This window comes from Pseudophryne corroboree, chromosome 8 (genome assembly GCF_028390025.1).
Source record: "Pseudophryne corroboree isolate aPseCor3 chromosome 8, aPseCor3.hap2, whole genome shotgun sequence".
Classification (NCBI taxonomy): Eukaryota; Metazoa; Chordata; class Amphibia; order Anura; family Myobatrachidae; genus Pseudophryne; species Pseudophryne corroboree.
Window position 1 is genome coordinate 3,257,752 of NC_086451.1, and position 15,240 is coordinate 3,272,991.

Here is a 15,240-nt window from a genome sequence, read left to right on the forward strand (position 1 = left end):
TTATGTCCAGAACCATCCCCAGGAACAGTAGACGTGTCATAGGAACCAGCTGTGACTTTGGACTGTTTAGAATCCAACCATGCTGTTGTAGCACTTTCCAAAATAGTGCTACCCCGACTACCAACTGCTCCTTGGACCTCGCCCTTATAACGAGATTGTCCAAGTACGGGATAATTACAACTCCCTTTTTTTGAAGGAGTATCAACATTTTGGCCATTACCTTGATAAAACACCCTCGGTGCCATGTACAGTCCAAACGGCAGTGTCTGGACTTGGTAATGGTAATCCTGTACCACAAATCTGAGGTACTCCTGGCGAGGATGGTAAATGGGGACATGCAGGTAAGCATCCTTGATGTCCCAGGATACCATGTAATCCCCCTCGTCCAGGCTTGGAATAACCGCCCTGAGCGATTCCATATTGAACTTGAATTTTTGTGTTCAAGGATTTTAAATATAAAATGGGTCACACCGAACCATGCGGTTTCGGTACCCCAACCCGTGTGGAATAGTAACCCCGTCCTTGTTGAAGTAGGGGCACCTTGAGTATTACCTGCTGGGAATACCGCTTATTAATTGCCTCTAGCACAGCCTCCCTGCCTGAGGGAGTTGTCAGCAAGGCATATTTTAGGAAACGGCTGGGGGGAGACATCTCGAATTCCAGCTTGTACCCCTGAAATACTACTTGAAAGAAACAGGGATCCACCTGTGAGCGAGCCCACTAATTGCTGACATTTTTGAGACGGCCCCCCACCGTACCTGGCTACACCTGTGGAGCACCCGCGTCATGGTGTGGCCTCACAGGAGGCGGGGGAAGAATCTTGATTCTGGGAACAGGCTGACTGGTGCAGCTTTTTTTCCTCTACCCTTGTCTCTGTACAGAAAGGAAGCGCCATTTGACCCGCTTGCTTTTCTGAAGCCGAAAGGACTGTACCTTTGTCTGTGAGGAAACCTGAGGTAAAATTATTTCTTTCCAGCAGTTGCTGTGGATACGAGGTCCCAGAGACCATCCCCAAATAATTCCTCACCCTTATAAGGCTCTCTATGCGCTTTTTAAGTCAGCATCACCTGTCCAGTGACAGGTCTCTAATACCCTCCTGACAGAATGGACATTACATTTATTTTGGATGCCAGCCGGCAAAATATCCCTCTGTGCATCCCCCATATATAAGACGACGTCTTTAATATGTTTTTATGTTTGCCAACTAGTATCCCTGTTTGACAGGGTCACCGACCACGCTGCAGCAGCACTATCTGCAGGTCTCAGTCTAGTACCTGAGTGTGTAAATACAGACTTCAGGATAGCCTCCTGTTTTTTATCAACAGGTACCTATTAAAGTGGCCGTATCCTAAGACGGCAGTGCCACCTTTTTTGACAAACGTGTGAGCGCCTTATCCACCCTAGGGGATATCTCCCAGCGTAACTTATCCACCTGGCGGGAAAGGGTACGCCATCAGTAACTTTTTATAAATTACCAGTTTCTTAACGGGGGAACCCACGCTTTCACACACTTCATTTATTCATCTGATGGGGGAACAAAACACTGCCTGTTTTTTCTCCCCAAACCTAAAACCCATTTTTAGAGGTGCTTGGGTTAAAGTCAGAAATGTATAACACATTTTTTATTGCCGGGATCACGTCACGGATGTTCCTAGTGGATTGTGTATATGTCTCCACCTTGTCGACACTGGAGTCAGACTCCGTGTCGACATCTGTGTCTGCTCTGAGAGAGCGGGCGTTTTTGAGCCCCTGATGGCCTTTGAGACGCCTGGGCAGGCGCGGGCTGCGGAGCCGGCTGTCCCACAGCTGTTACGTCATCCACCCTTTTATGTAAGGAGTTGACACTGTCGGTTAATACCTTTCACCTATCCATCCACTCTGGTGTCGGCCCCACAGGGGGCGACATCACATATATCGGCCTCTGTTCTGTCACCATATAAGCCTCCTCATTCAACATGTCGACACAGCCGTACCGACACACCGCAGACACACAGGGAATGCTCTAAACGAGGACAGGACCCACAAAAGCCCTTTGGGGGGACAGAGTAAGAGTATGCCAGCACACACCAGAGCGCTATATATATACAGGGACTAACTGAGTTATGTCCCTAATAGCTTTTATATAATATACTGTATACAGTGCCAATTTTAATGCCCCCCCTCTCTTTTCCCTCTTACTGTACTGTAGAATTGCAGGGAAGAGCCAGGGAGCTTCCCTCCAGCCGAGCTGTGAGGGAAAAATGGCGCCAGTGTGCTGAGGAGATAGGCTCCGCCCCTTTTTCGCGGCCTATTCTCCCGTTTTTTATGGAATTCTGGCAGGGGTATTTACCTCATATATAGCCCCATGGGCCATATATTGAGGTATTTTAGCCAGCCAAGGTGTTTTTATTGCTGCCTCAGGGCGCCCCCCCCCAGCGCCCTGCACCCTCAGTGACCGGAGTGTGAAGTGTGTGAGAGGAGCAATGGCGCACAGCTGCAGTGCTGTGCGCTACCTTGGTGAAGACAGAGTCTTCATGCCGCCGATTTTCCGGACCATCTTCTTGCTTCTGGCTCTGTAAGGGGGACGGCGGCGCGGCTCCGGGACCGAACATCAAGGCTGGGCCTGCGGTCGATCCCTCTGGAGCTAATGGTGTCCAGTAGCCTAAGAAGCCCAATCCGGCTGCAAGCAGGCGAGTTCGCTTCTTCTCCCCTTAGTCCCTCGCTGCAGTGAGCCTGTTGCCAGCAGGTCTCACTGAAAATAACAAATTCTAAGACTATAACTTTCTAAGAGCTCAGGAGAGCCCCTAGTGTGCATCCAACCTCGGCCGGGCACGAAATCTAACTGAGGCTTGGAGGAGGGTCATAGTGGGAGGAGCCAGTGCACACCAGGTAGTCTAAGATCTTTCTAGAGTGCCCAGCCTCCTTCGGAGCCCGCTATTCCCCATGGTCCTTACGGAGTTCCCAGCATCCACTAGGACGTTAGAGAAAAACGTGTGAGCGCTTTATCCACCCTAGGGGGTGTTTCCCAGCGCGCCCTAACCTCTGGTGGGAAAGGGTATAATGCCAATAACTTCTTAGAAATTAGCAGTTTTCTATCTGGGTTAACCCACGCTTCATTACACGTCATTCAATTCCTCTGATTCTGGAAAAGCTACAGGTAGTTTTTTCACCCCCCACATAATACCCCTTTTTGAGGTACCTGCAGTATCAGAGATCTGCAAAGCCTCCTTCATTGCCGTGATCATATAACGTGTGGCCCTATTGGAAAATACGTTTGTTTCTTCACCGTCGACACTAGATTCATCTGTGTCGGTACCTGTGTCGACTGACTGAGGTAAGGGACGTTTTACAGCCCCTGACGGTGTCTGAGACGCCTGAGCAGGTACCAACTGGTTTTCCGGCCGTCTCATTTCGTCAACTGACTTTTGTAATGTACTAACATTATCACGTAATTCCATAATTAAAGCCATCCATTCCGGTGTCGACTCCCTAGGGGGTGACATCACCATTACCGGCAATTGCTCCGCCTCCACACCAACATCGTCCTCATACATGTCGACACACACGTACCGACACACAGCAGACACACAGGGAATGCTCTTATCGAAGACAGGACCCCACTAGCCCTTTGGGGAGACAGAGGGAGAGTTTGCCAGCACACACCAAAAGCGCTATAAAATGTATATAAACAACCCTAAAAGGTGTTGTTTTTGTTATATGCGCTTTAAATATATAAATATCGCCAAAATATGCCCCCCTTCTCTTTGTTACCCTGTTTCTGTAGTGCAGTGCAGGGGAGAGTCCTGGGAGCCTTCCTCACAGCGGAGCTGAGCAGGAAAATGGCGCTGTGTGCTGAGGAGAATAAGCCCCGCCCCCTTTTCGGCTGGCTTTTCTCCCGGGTTTTGAGATATCTGGCCTGGGTTAAATACATACATATAGCCTCAATGGCTATATGTGATGTATTCTTTGCCATCAAAGGTATTAAATATTGCTGCCCAGGGCGCCCCCAGCAGCGCCCTGCACCCTCCGTGACCGTTCAGTGTGAAGTGTGTAGCAACAATGGCGCACAGCTGCAGTGCTGTGCGCTACCTTCATGAAGGCTGAAGAGCCTTCTGCCGCCTGTTTCCGGACCCTCGATCTTCAGCATCTGTAAGGGGGATCGGCGGCGCGGCTCCGGGACGAACCCCAGGGTGACCTGTGTTCCGACTCCCTCTGAAGCTATGTCCAGTAGCCTAAGACTCCAATCCATCCTGCACGCAGGTGAGTTGAAAATCTCTCCCCTAAGTCCCTCGATGCAGTGAGCCTGTTGCCAGCAGGACTCACTGAAAATAATAAACCTAAAAACTTTTTCTAAGCAGCTCTTTAGGAGAGCCACCTAGATTGCACCCTGCTCGGACGGGCACAAAAACCTAACTGAGGCTTGGAGGAGGGTCATAGGGGGAGGAGCCAGTACACACCATGTGATCCTAAAAGCTTGCTTTTGTGCCCTGTCTCCTGCGGAGCCGCTATTCCCCATGGTCCTGACGGAGTCCCCAGCATCCACTAGGACGTTAGAGAAAAGCACTTTCTGTATAACATAGCAGTGGAAGAAGCCCCTCTCTGCTGAATAAGCACGTTCTATATAACATAGCAGTGGAAGAAGCCCCTCTCTGCTGAATAAGCGCTTTCTGTATAACAAAGCAGTGGATGAAGCCCCTCTCTGCTGAATAAGCACTTTCTGTATAACATAGCAGTGGAAGTAGCCCCTCTCTGCTGAATAAGCGCTTTCTGTATAACACAGCAGTGGAAGAAGCCCCTTTCTGCTGAATAAGCGCTTTCTGTATAACACAGCAATGGAAGAAGCCCCTCTCTGCTGAATACGCGCTTCCTGTATAACAGAGCAGTGGAAGAAGCCCCTCTCTGCTGAATAAGCGTTTTCTGTATAACACAGCAATGGAAGAAGCCCCTCTCTGCTGAATACGCGCTTCCTGTATAACAGAGCAGTGGAAGAAGCCCCTCTCTGCTGAATAAGCGCTTTCTGTATAACATAGCAGTGGAAGAAGCCCCTCTCTGCTGAATAAGCGCTTCCTGTATAACATAGCAGTGGAAGAAGCCCCTCTCTGCTGAATAAGCGCTTTCTGTATAACACAGCAGTGGAAGAAGCCCCTCTCTGCTGAATAAGCGCTTTCTGTATAACACAGCAGTGGAAGAAGCCCCTCTCTGCTGAATAAGCGCTTTCTGTATAACATAGCAGTGGAAGAAGCCCCTCTCTGCTGAATAAGCGCTTTCTGTATAACACAGCAGTGGAAGAAGCCCCTCTCTGCTGAATAAGCGCTTTCTGTATAACACAGCAATGGAAGAAGCCCCTCTCTGCTGAATACGCGCTTCCTGTATAACAGAGCAGTGGAAGAAGCCCCTCTCTGCTGAATACGCGCTTCCTGTATAACATAGCAGTGGAAGAAGCCCCTCTCTGCTGAATAAGCGCTTTCTGTATAACATAGCAGTGGAAGAAGCCCCTCTCTGCTGAATAAGCGCTTTCTGTATAACAAAGCAGTGAAAGAAGCCCCTCTCTGCTGAATAAGCGCTTCCTGTATAACATAGCAGTGGAAGAAGCCCCTCTCTGCTGAATAAGCGCTTCCTGTATAACACAGCAGTGGAAGAAGCCCCTTTCTGCTGAATAAGTACTTCCTGTATAACACAGCAGTGGAAGAAGCCCCTCTCTGCTGAATAAGCGCTTTCTGTATAACACAGCAATGGAAGAAGCCCCTCTCTGCTGAATAAGCGCTTCCTGTATAACAAAGCAGTGGACGAAGCCCCTCTCTGCTGAATAAGCGCTTTCTGTATAACACAGCAATGGAAGAAGCCCCTCTCTGCTGAATAAGCGCTTTCTGTATAACACAGCTGTGACAGGACGGTACCGTACGAAAGCACTCGCCGCTTTCGCGTCCCGTTGACTGCGCACAGACTGGAAGGTCAAGCCGCACGAGGCCTGACCACATAGGGGATTCCCGCTTACCGTCAGTAACCGCCTGTTACTGACTCCACCCACTGCGCTGTGGGCGGGTTCTCGCTGCCACCACCAAACTCCTAACCTGCCGTGGCGTTTGGAACCACGGTTCTGCTCTGTATGTGCCGACGCACTGCCTTACCACACCTGTGTGGTGTTGACGAATCCCCACTAGCCACTTGCTAGGCCTCTACCGGTAGCTGGCGGAAGGCGGAACTTGGAGACGTCAGGTGCTTCCCTGGACAGCCGGAGGACGGGGCTAGGTTTGGCCTAACCCTGTTGGTCACAAGATGAAGCAGTCTTCTTGAGGCAAAGATGTTTATTGCTCAATGATAACCTTTAAAAAGGCTCCTCCCTATTGCTAGGGGCAACAGCATACAATCAGATGTTTTCAGCAGAATAAGATGTTACAACTACTACTCTGGAGGCACGCAGGTCTCCTTTTTATGTCAGTTTTCCACACAGTACCACAGGGGGGTAAGCCCTCCCTGTCTTCTCCAACCAATCAGGTTATTTTACAAAATACCAATAAATTAAATTTTACAAGGATATAAGTGCAATAAAACAATATCCTCCTTCCTGTCACCCAGACAACGTTTGGTATCAGATTAACATTCACTATTGATAAATTTATCACATATCTTCAAAATACAAATGTGTCTGGTCATTCCCATCTGCAGGCAATCCCAGTGTTTAAGATTACAACAGGAATGGCTACAATACAAACAAACAGTCTTCCTTCCTTTATCTGCCATTCACGGATCGTAAATCAATTACATCCCCTACATGAAACAGATTCCAAGCCCATAGACCCAGTGATTAGTATCTCTCTCTAAGGAACTTACACATCAAAAGGTTTTGTCCTTCACACCTCTCTGCTAGCACAGAGCCATTTTTCCTTTAAATACATTTCATTTAAACACGTGTTTCCCTTTAAATATACACCAAGCTTGTCTTGAATATAAAATAAATACATTTAAACATGTCTTCCTGCAATGGTGCACAGAGCACTACATATGACATGTTAAAACAAATCATTCAACAAACTTTTAAACAGTCCGCAACATGGCGCTGGGCACGAGGGTTAACCGCTTCAGTGCCGCAGACGCGATTACACGTGTGGCTGGCTTGTCTCTCCGGCCACATTCCTTCCCCCCCATTCAAGCGGGTCAACCAGGGACCCATGTCCCAACGATTTGGGTCCTGGTCCCGCAGTCCCTTGTGTTGAAGGGGATGCTACCTAGGGTGTGTAGGCTCCGGCCTAGACAGTTCATCCATAGTGCAGTGGGCCTCTCTTCGTGGGTGCACAATGTTCAAATAGTCCACCTGAAGTCCAAGTGCAAGGCTCCACCACAAAAGTCTGTCCAATTTCCCCAAGGTAGGTTGCCGCCACCTAACGGGTAGGTGGTAAGTCACCACGGTGGGGGGCCGATTACAAACAAGTGCCACCCAAGGTGTCCCAATCGTGGCATACCCCACCTCCCACAATAGCAGTATTCTGCTCAACCAGGCCACAGGGTGCTCCTGCCCATAAGGCTCTTTCTGGCTCTGTACAGCTCCCAGTCCGTGCAGTGGCGCAATAGTTCGTAACACACAGTCCTGGTCAAGAATGTGCGCCATCAGCACTGGAGCGGGTACCCGAGCCTCCTTTAATGACTGGAATGCCAACTCGCAAGCGGGTGCAAAGTCCACTGACTTGGGAATGCCCTTCCTAGCCATCTCTGTCAAGGGGTTCACTACAGGACTAAAGTCAATGACAACATGTCCGTAGGGCCTTACAGGTTCTAAGGTCAGTACCGGTCTGGGTGATGTGGGTCGGGGACAGCCTCTGGATGCCTCCACCCCCTCTGGGTTGGGCCTACCCCTGTCTCCTCCCACATGGTGCCCCAGGCACTGCACCTTCGTCATACCTATCTGGCAACTGTCTGCCCTAACTGTCAGACCTGCCCTCCAATCCTCTTCTGTCGACCTATGACTCTGGAAACATACCCTGTCACCTAGGCCTACTCCTTCCTCCTCGTCCGCTACCTGTGCCACAGGGATGGCGGCCAGACCACCAGCCTCTGGATCCTGTGTGGCATCCACTACAGGGAGGCTGCGCGTATTCCCCGATCTACTGTGCACAGGCAGGGGACCTGCTATGTCCACAGCAACTTGCTGCAAGGGTTCTCCTATGGGCAGAGGCCCAGAGACAACACAACCGCTGGAGTGCCCCGGCTGCCAACGCATGGCACCAGCCTTACATGTGGTCTGGGCGTCATCCGACATTCCAGACCAGGGTAAGCTCTGTATCAGGCACTTCAGGGTACGGTCTGTCTCCGGGTTACTGTCCAAAGGGGTTTCGCTGGCAACCGACACCGGTTGCGCAGGAACGTTCCCTGAGGGGACCAGTTGGACACATTCCCTATCTGGTCTATCCCCTCCCACTTTCCTGTCTACCCTGTACCTTAACCCTTCCCGCCAGGTCAAACTTCCCGCCCCAACCCTGTCAAGGCCGCTGCCAGAGTGGCGCCTCATGCCTTTCGGGGATGGGTCGGAGAGTTGAACCTCCCTAAACTCCTGCCTGTGGCCCTCAATCTCTCCTAAATTGGGACACTCTACAGGGGGATCTAGGTGGGGACTACTAGGGTCAGTCTGGTAGGGGTCAGTCATGGAAAAATCAGTGTGGTTTCTCATACTCACCGCCGGAGTTGGCAAACCACTTGGGTCAGGAGCATCATTGGGCAGCCCCACAGGATCACACGAGCTGGAACCGACATCCTCTGCGTTGCTAGGGGACGTAGGCATACCAGAGGCAAAAGGCATGCGGGGTCGATGTACTGATCTAGCCGCTGTAATCTTTTCCTCTGGGCTGGTTGATGCTGTGGTTGGCTGTGCTGGCAGTTGTCTAGCAGCTGTAGTCTTTTCCTCTGGGCTGGGCGGTGCTGGAGTAGCTGATGTCAACGGTGGGTTTGGAACTTGACTCCGGGGAATGGCGCCAACAAACATAGTGACGATCCCACCACCCAGATCATTTCCTAGGACCACATCAGTTGGGAGACCATCCATGACGGCAACTTCTCGCAACTCTGGTCCAGCTCCCCAGTCCAGGTAGACTCTTGCCATGGGAACCGCTTTTTCTGTTCCTTCTGCCAGGGTGATCGTGGCAGTGCGACCCTGCAATACTGCAGCAGGATCTATAAGGTGGGGGCTCACCACAGTGATTGAGGCCCCAGAGTCTGTTAGGCCTTCTCCCTGCAGGGGTCCCACGTGGACAGGCTGCAGGTGCCTCCACATGTTGTGTAGGGGCTGTTTGGCCATGCAGGTGACTCTCTCCGCAGAGTGCACCTGTCTCTCGCCACACTCCATCGGACTGACTGGAGGGGGAACAGTCTCTGTAGGCTCATCTCCTCTCGACAAACAAGCGATCCGGGCTCCAGCACTCGGATTTGGGGCACGAGTCTGGGGTGCTTGGGATGCAGGACAGTTCATACTCAGATGTCCGATTTTCCCACAGCCGTAGCACTTCTTCTCCAGTCGTGGCACCGATGATCTCTGATCAGTTGCAGGGACGCTGCGGTGCGGTTGCTGGCCAAGAGCACCCGGGTTGGAAGATGCTTGTCTTTGGGGGTGATGAGCTGAAGAGGGTGGTCCCCTTGGTGGTACAGCCTGTTGGAGCTGGCTGCTGGCGGGGCGCTTCTGCCCCCGTGGCCGAATTGCCACATATTTGTCGGCTAATTGGGCAGCCATTTTTAAGCTGGGTGGCCCCCGATCTAGCACCCACTCCTTCACTTCTTGGGCGCACCTGCGGTAGAACTGCTCCCTGCAGATCAGGTCGATCAGTGCGTCCCATGTAGTGGCTTCCGAATCCTTCACCCACTTCACCACGTACTGCCGCAGCTGGGTGGCGAACTGCTCATGGGTGCTGCTAGGATTCTTGGGCAAGTCTCTGAACTTCTTCCTGTAAGACTCTGGAGTGATGAAGAATCGCTGGAGGAGGGCCTTCGCGACTTTGTCGTAGTTCCCACAGTCCTCCGTGGCCACTCCTCGATAGGCCTCCAAGGCCTCTCCATGCAGAGTGGGCACAAGGTGTCTCACCCACTCTGACTTGGGTAGATCGTGTAGTTTACAAGTCCTTTCAAAAACTTGCAAATGTCCATCAATGTCCCCATCACTGTCTGCAAACTTGGCAAACTGAATACGTCCTGATCTGTGTACAACAGCTGACAACGGCTCCCGGGGTACCACGGCCTGTGGTGCCCGCTCATCACGCCACATCTGGATGATGATCAAGCGCTCTTGCTCCGTTGCCCTTTCCCCCAATTCCGCTAGCCGATCTGCTAGGCTATCCGTACTGCCCCCGCTGGGACGTTGGGATCCTGGCCCTGCTAGGGATTGCTGGGAAACATTGCTGCTGTGAGAGAGGGCGGGGCTTGTGGTTCTCACCGGTTCCTTACGAAGGTCCACTGGTGGGCCGTCCTCTGCGATGCTGACGCCGTCAGTGCTTTCCACCTCCGCCCGATGAGACTCCTCCCAGCTCCTGAGCGCCGCCTTCATGACGCTTCTGGACGCGTTGGAAGGGATATCCACACCCTTCCCCTGGCATACGATCTCCAGATCCTCCTTGGACATTCCGCTGAATTCCGCCATCTTGTGCGTTCTCCTGCGCTGCAGTTACTCCTCTCCTGAGTAACTCGGCTTCTCCAATCGGGTGATGAAAAGCCGCCTGGGATTATCCCACCACTATGCCACCAATTTCTGTGACAGGACGGTACCGTACGGAAGCACTCGCCGCTTTCGCGTCCCGTTGACTGCGCACAGACTGGAAGGTCAAGCCGCACGAGGCCTGACCACATAGGGGATTCCCGCTTACCGTCAGTAACCGCCTGTTACTGACTCCACCCACTGCGCTGTGGGCGGGTTCTCGCTGCCACCACCAAACTCCTAACCTGCCGTGGCGTTTGGAACCACGGTTCTGCTCTGTATGTGCCGACGCACTGCCTTACCACACCTGTGTGGTGTTGACGAATCCCCACTAGCCACTTGCTAGGCCTCTACCGGTAGCTGGCGGAAGGCGGAACTTGGAGACGTCAGGTGCTTCCCTGGACAGCCGGAGGACGGGGCTAGGTTTGGCCTAACCCTGTTGGTCACAAGATGAAGCAGTCTTCTTGAGGCAAAGATGTTTATTGCTCAATGATAACCTTTAAAAAGGCTCCTCCCTATTGCTAGGGGCAACAGCATACAATCAGATGTTTTCAGCAGAATAAGATGTTACAACTACTACTCTGGAGGCACGCAGGTCTCCTTTTTATGTCAGTTTTCCACACAGTACCACAGGGGGGTAAGCCCTCCCTGTCTTCTCCAACCAATTAGGTTATTTTACAAAATACCAATAAATTACATTTTACAAGGATATAAGTGCAATAAAACAATATCCTCCTTCCTGTCACCCAGACAACGTTTGGTATCAGATTAACATTCACTATTGATAAATTTATCACATATCTTTAAAATACAAATGTGTCTGGTCATTCCCATCTGCAGGCAATCCCAGTGTTTAAGATTACAACAGGAATGGCTACAATACAAACAGTCTTCCTTCCTTTATCTGCCATTCACGGATCGTAAATCAATTACATCCCCTACATGAAACAGATTCCAAGCCCATAGACCCAGTGATTAGTATCTCTCTCTAAGGAACTTACACATCAAAAGGTTTTGTCCTTCACACCTCTCTGCTAGCACAGAGCCATTTTTCCTTTAAATACATTTCATTTAAACACGTGTTTCCCTTTAAATATACACCAAGCTTGTCTTGAATATAAAATAAATACATTTAAACATGTCTTCCTGCAATGGTGCACAGAGCACTACATATGACATGTTAAAACACATCATTCAACAAACTTTTAAACAGTCCGCAACATGGCGCTGGGCACGAGGGTTAACCCCTTCAGTGCCGCAGACGCGATTACACGTGTGGCTGGCTTGTCTCTCCGGCCACAACAGCAATGGAAGAAGCCCCTCTCTGCTGAATAAGCGCTTTCTGTATAACAAAGCAGTGGAAGAAGCCCCTCTCTGCTGAATAAGCGCTTCCTGTATAACACAGCAATGGAAGAAGCCCCTCTCTGCTGAATAAGCGCTTTCTGTATAACAAAGCAGTGGACGAAGCCCCTCTCTGCTTAAAAAGCGCTTTCTGTATAACATAGCAGTGGAAGAAGCCCCTCTCTGCTGAATAAGCGCTTCCTGTATGACATAGCAGTGGAAGAAGCCCCTCTCTGCTTAATAAGCGCTTTCTGTATAACATAGCAGTGGAAGAAGCCCCGCTCTGCTGAATAAGCGCTTCCTGTATAACATAGCAGTGGAAGAAGCCCCTCTCTGCTGAATAAGCGCTTCCTGTATGACATAGCAGTGGAAGAAGCCCAGCTCTGCTGAATAAGCACTTTCTGTATAACACAGCAGTGGAAGAAGCCCCTCTCTGCTGAATAAGCGCTTCCTGTATGACATAGCAGTGGAAGAAGCCCCTCTCTGCTTAATAAGCGCTTTTTGTATAACACAGCAGTGGAAGAAGCCCCTCTCTGCTGAATAAGCGCTTCCTGTATGACATAGCAGTGGAAGAAGCCCCTCTCTGCTGAATAAGCGCTTTTTGTATAACACAGCAGTGGAAGAAGCCCCTCTCTGCTAAATAAGCGCTTTCTGTATAACACAGCAATGGAAGAAGCCCCTCTCTGCTGAATAAGCACTTCCTGTATGACATAGCAGTGGAAGAATCCCCTCTCTGCTGAATAAGTGCTTTCTGTATAACATAGCAGTGGACGAAGCCCCTCTCTGCTGAATAAGCGCTTTCTGTATAACACAGCAATGGAAGAAGCCCCTCTCTGCTTAATAAGCGCTTTCTATATAACATAGCAGGGGAACAAGCCCCTCTCGCTGAATAAGCGCTTCCTGTATAACATAGTAGTGGAAGAAGCCCCTCTCTGCTTAATAAGCGCTTTCTGTATAACAAAGCAGTGGAAGAAGCCCCTCTCTGCTGAATAAGCGCTTCCTGTATAACACAGCAATGGAAGAAGCCCCTCTCTGCTGAATAAGCGCTTTCTGTATAACAAAGCAGTGGACGAAGCCCCTCTCTGCTTAAAAAGCGCTTTCTGTATAACATAGCAGTGGAAGAAGCCCCTCTCTGCTGAATAAGCGCTTCCTGTATGACATAGCAGTGGAAGAAGCCCCTCTCTGCTTAATAAGCGCTTTCTGTATAACATAGCAGTGGAAGAAGCCCCGCTCTGCTGAATAAGCGCTTCCTGTATAACATAGCAGTGGAAGAAGCCCCTCTCTGCTGAATAAGCGCTTCCTGTATGACATAGCAGTGGAAGAAGCCCAGCTCTGCTGAATAAGCACTTTCTGTATAACACAGCAGTGGAAGAAGCCCCTCTCTGCTGAATAAGCGCTTCCTGTATGACATAGCAGTGGAAGAAGCCCCTCTCTGCTGAATAAGCGCTTTTTGTATAACACAGCAGTGGAAGAAGCCCCTCTCTGCTAAATAAGCGCTTTCTGTATAACACAGCAATGGAAGAAGCCCTCTCTGCTGAATAAGCACTTCCTGTATGACATAGCAGTGGAAGAATCCCCTCTCTGCTGAATAAGTGCTTTCTGTATAACATAGCAGTGGAAGAAGCCCCTCTCTGCTAAATAAGCGCTTTCTGTATAACACAGCAATGGAAGAAGCCCTCTCTGCTGAATAAGCACTTTCTGTATAACATAGCAGTGGAAGAAGCCCCTCTCTGCTTAAAAAGCGCTTCCTGTATGACATAGCAGTGGACGAAGCCCCTCTCTGCTGAATAAGCGCTTTCTGTATAACACAGCAATGGAAGAAGCCCCTCTCTGCTTAATAAGCGCTTTCTGTATAACACAGCAATGGAAGAAGCCCTCTCTGCTGAATAAGCACTTTCTGTATAACATAGCAGTGGAAGAAGCCCCTCTCTGCTTAAAAAGCGCTTCCTGTATGACATAGCAGTGGACGAAGCCCCTCTCTGCTGAATAAGCGCTTTCTGTATAACACAGCAATGGAAGAAGCCCCTCTCTGCTGAATAAGCGCTTTCTGTATAACACAGCAATGGAAGAAGCCCCTCTCTGCTTAATAAGCGCTTTCTATATAACATAGCAGGGGAACAAGCCCCTCTCGCTGAATAAGCGCTTCCTGTATAACATAGTAGTGGAAGAAGCCCCTCTCTGCTGAATAAGCACTTTCTGTATAACATAGCAGTGGAAGAAGCCCCTCTCTGCTGAATAAGCGCTTTCTGTATAACACAGCAATGGAAGAAGCCCCTCTCTGCTGAATAAGCGCTTTCTGTATAACATAGCAGTGGAAGAAGCCCCTCTCTGCTGAATAAGCGCTTCCTGTATGACATAGCAGTGGACGAAGCCCCTCTCTGCTGAATAAGCGCTTTCTGTATAACACAGCAATGGAAGAAGCCCCTCTCTGCTGAATAAGCGCTTTCTGTATAACACAGCAATGGAAGAAGCCCCTCTCTGCTTAATAAGCGCTTTCTATATAACATAGCAGGGGAACAAGCCCCTCTCGCTGAATAAGCGCTTCCTGTATAACATAGTAGTGGAAGAAGCCCCTCTCTGCTGAATAAGCACTTTCTGTATAACATAGCAGTGGAAGAAGCCCCTCTCTGCTGAATAAGCGCTTTCTGTATAACACAGCAATGGAAGAAGCCCCTCTCTGCTGAATAAGCGCTTTCTGTATAACACAGCAATGGAAGAAGCCCCTCTCTGCTGAATAAGCACTTTCTGTATAACACAGCAGTGGACGAAGCCCCTCTCTGCTGAATAAGCACTTTCTGTATAACATAGCAGTGGAAGAAGCCCCTCTCTGCTGAATAAGCGCTTTCTGTATAACATAGCAGTGGAAGAAGCCCCTCTCTGCTGAATAAGCGCTTCCTGTATAACATAGCAGTGGAAGAAGCCCCTCTCTGCTGAATAAGCGCTTCCTGTATAACATAGCAGTGGAAGAAGCCCCTCTCGCTGAATAAGCGCTTTCTATATAACATAGCAGTGGAAGAAGCCCCTCTCTGCTGAATAAGCGCTTCCTGTATGACATAGTAGTGGAAGAAGCCCCTCTCTGCTGAATAAGCGCTTCCTGTATAACATAGCCCCTCTCCGCTGAGACAGACAACCAAAAGTTTTAATAAATCCGGTCTGACAAAGAAGCCTATGGGCTGGAGACAGTGCATAATTCAGATCTGTTCGCTCGCTAGGTATTTTTTGCATTGCTGCGAACAGATAGTCGCCGCCTA

General features: G+C 50.1%; 1 protein-coding gene across 4 annotated transcripts in view; it reads right to left on the reverse strand.

Annotated features, from left to right (window-relative positions):
• The window catches only part of GDI1 (GDP dissociation inhibitor 1), a 147,558-nt gene that overhangs the window by 90,044 nt on the left and 42,274 nt on the right, over positions 1 to 15,240 (reverse strand). The window lies entirely within an intron of this gene.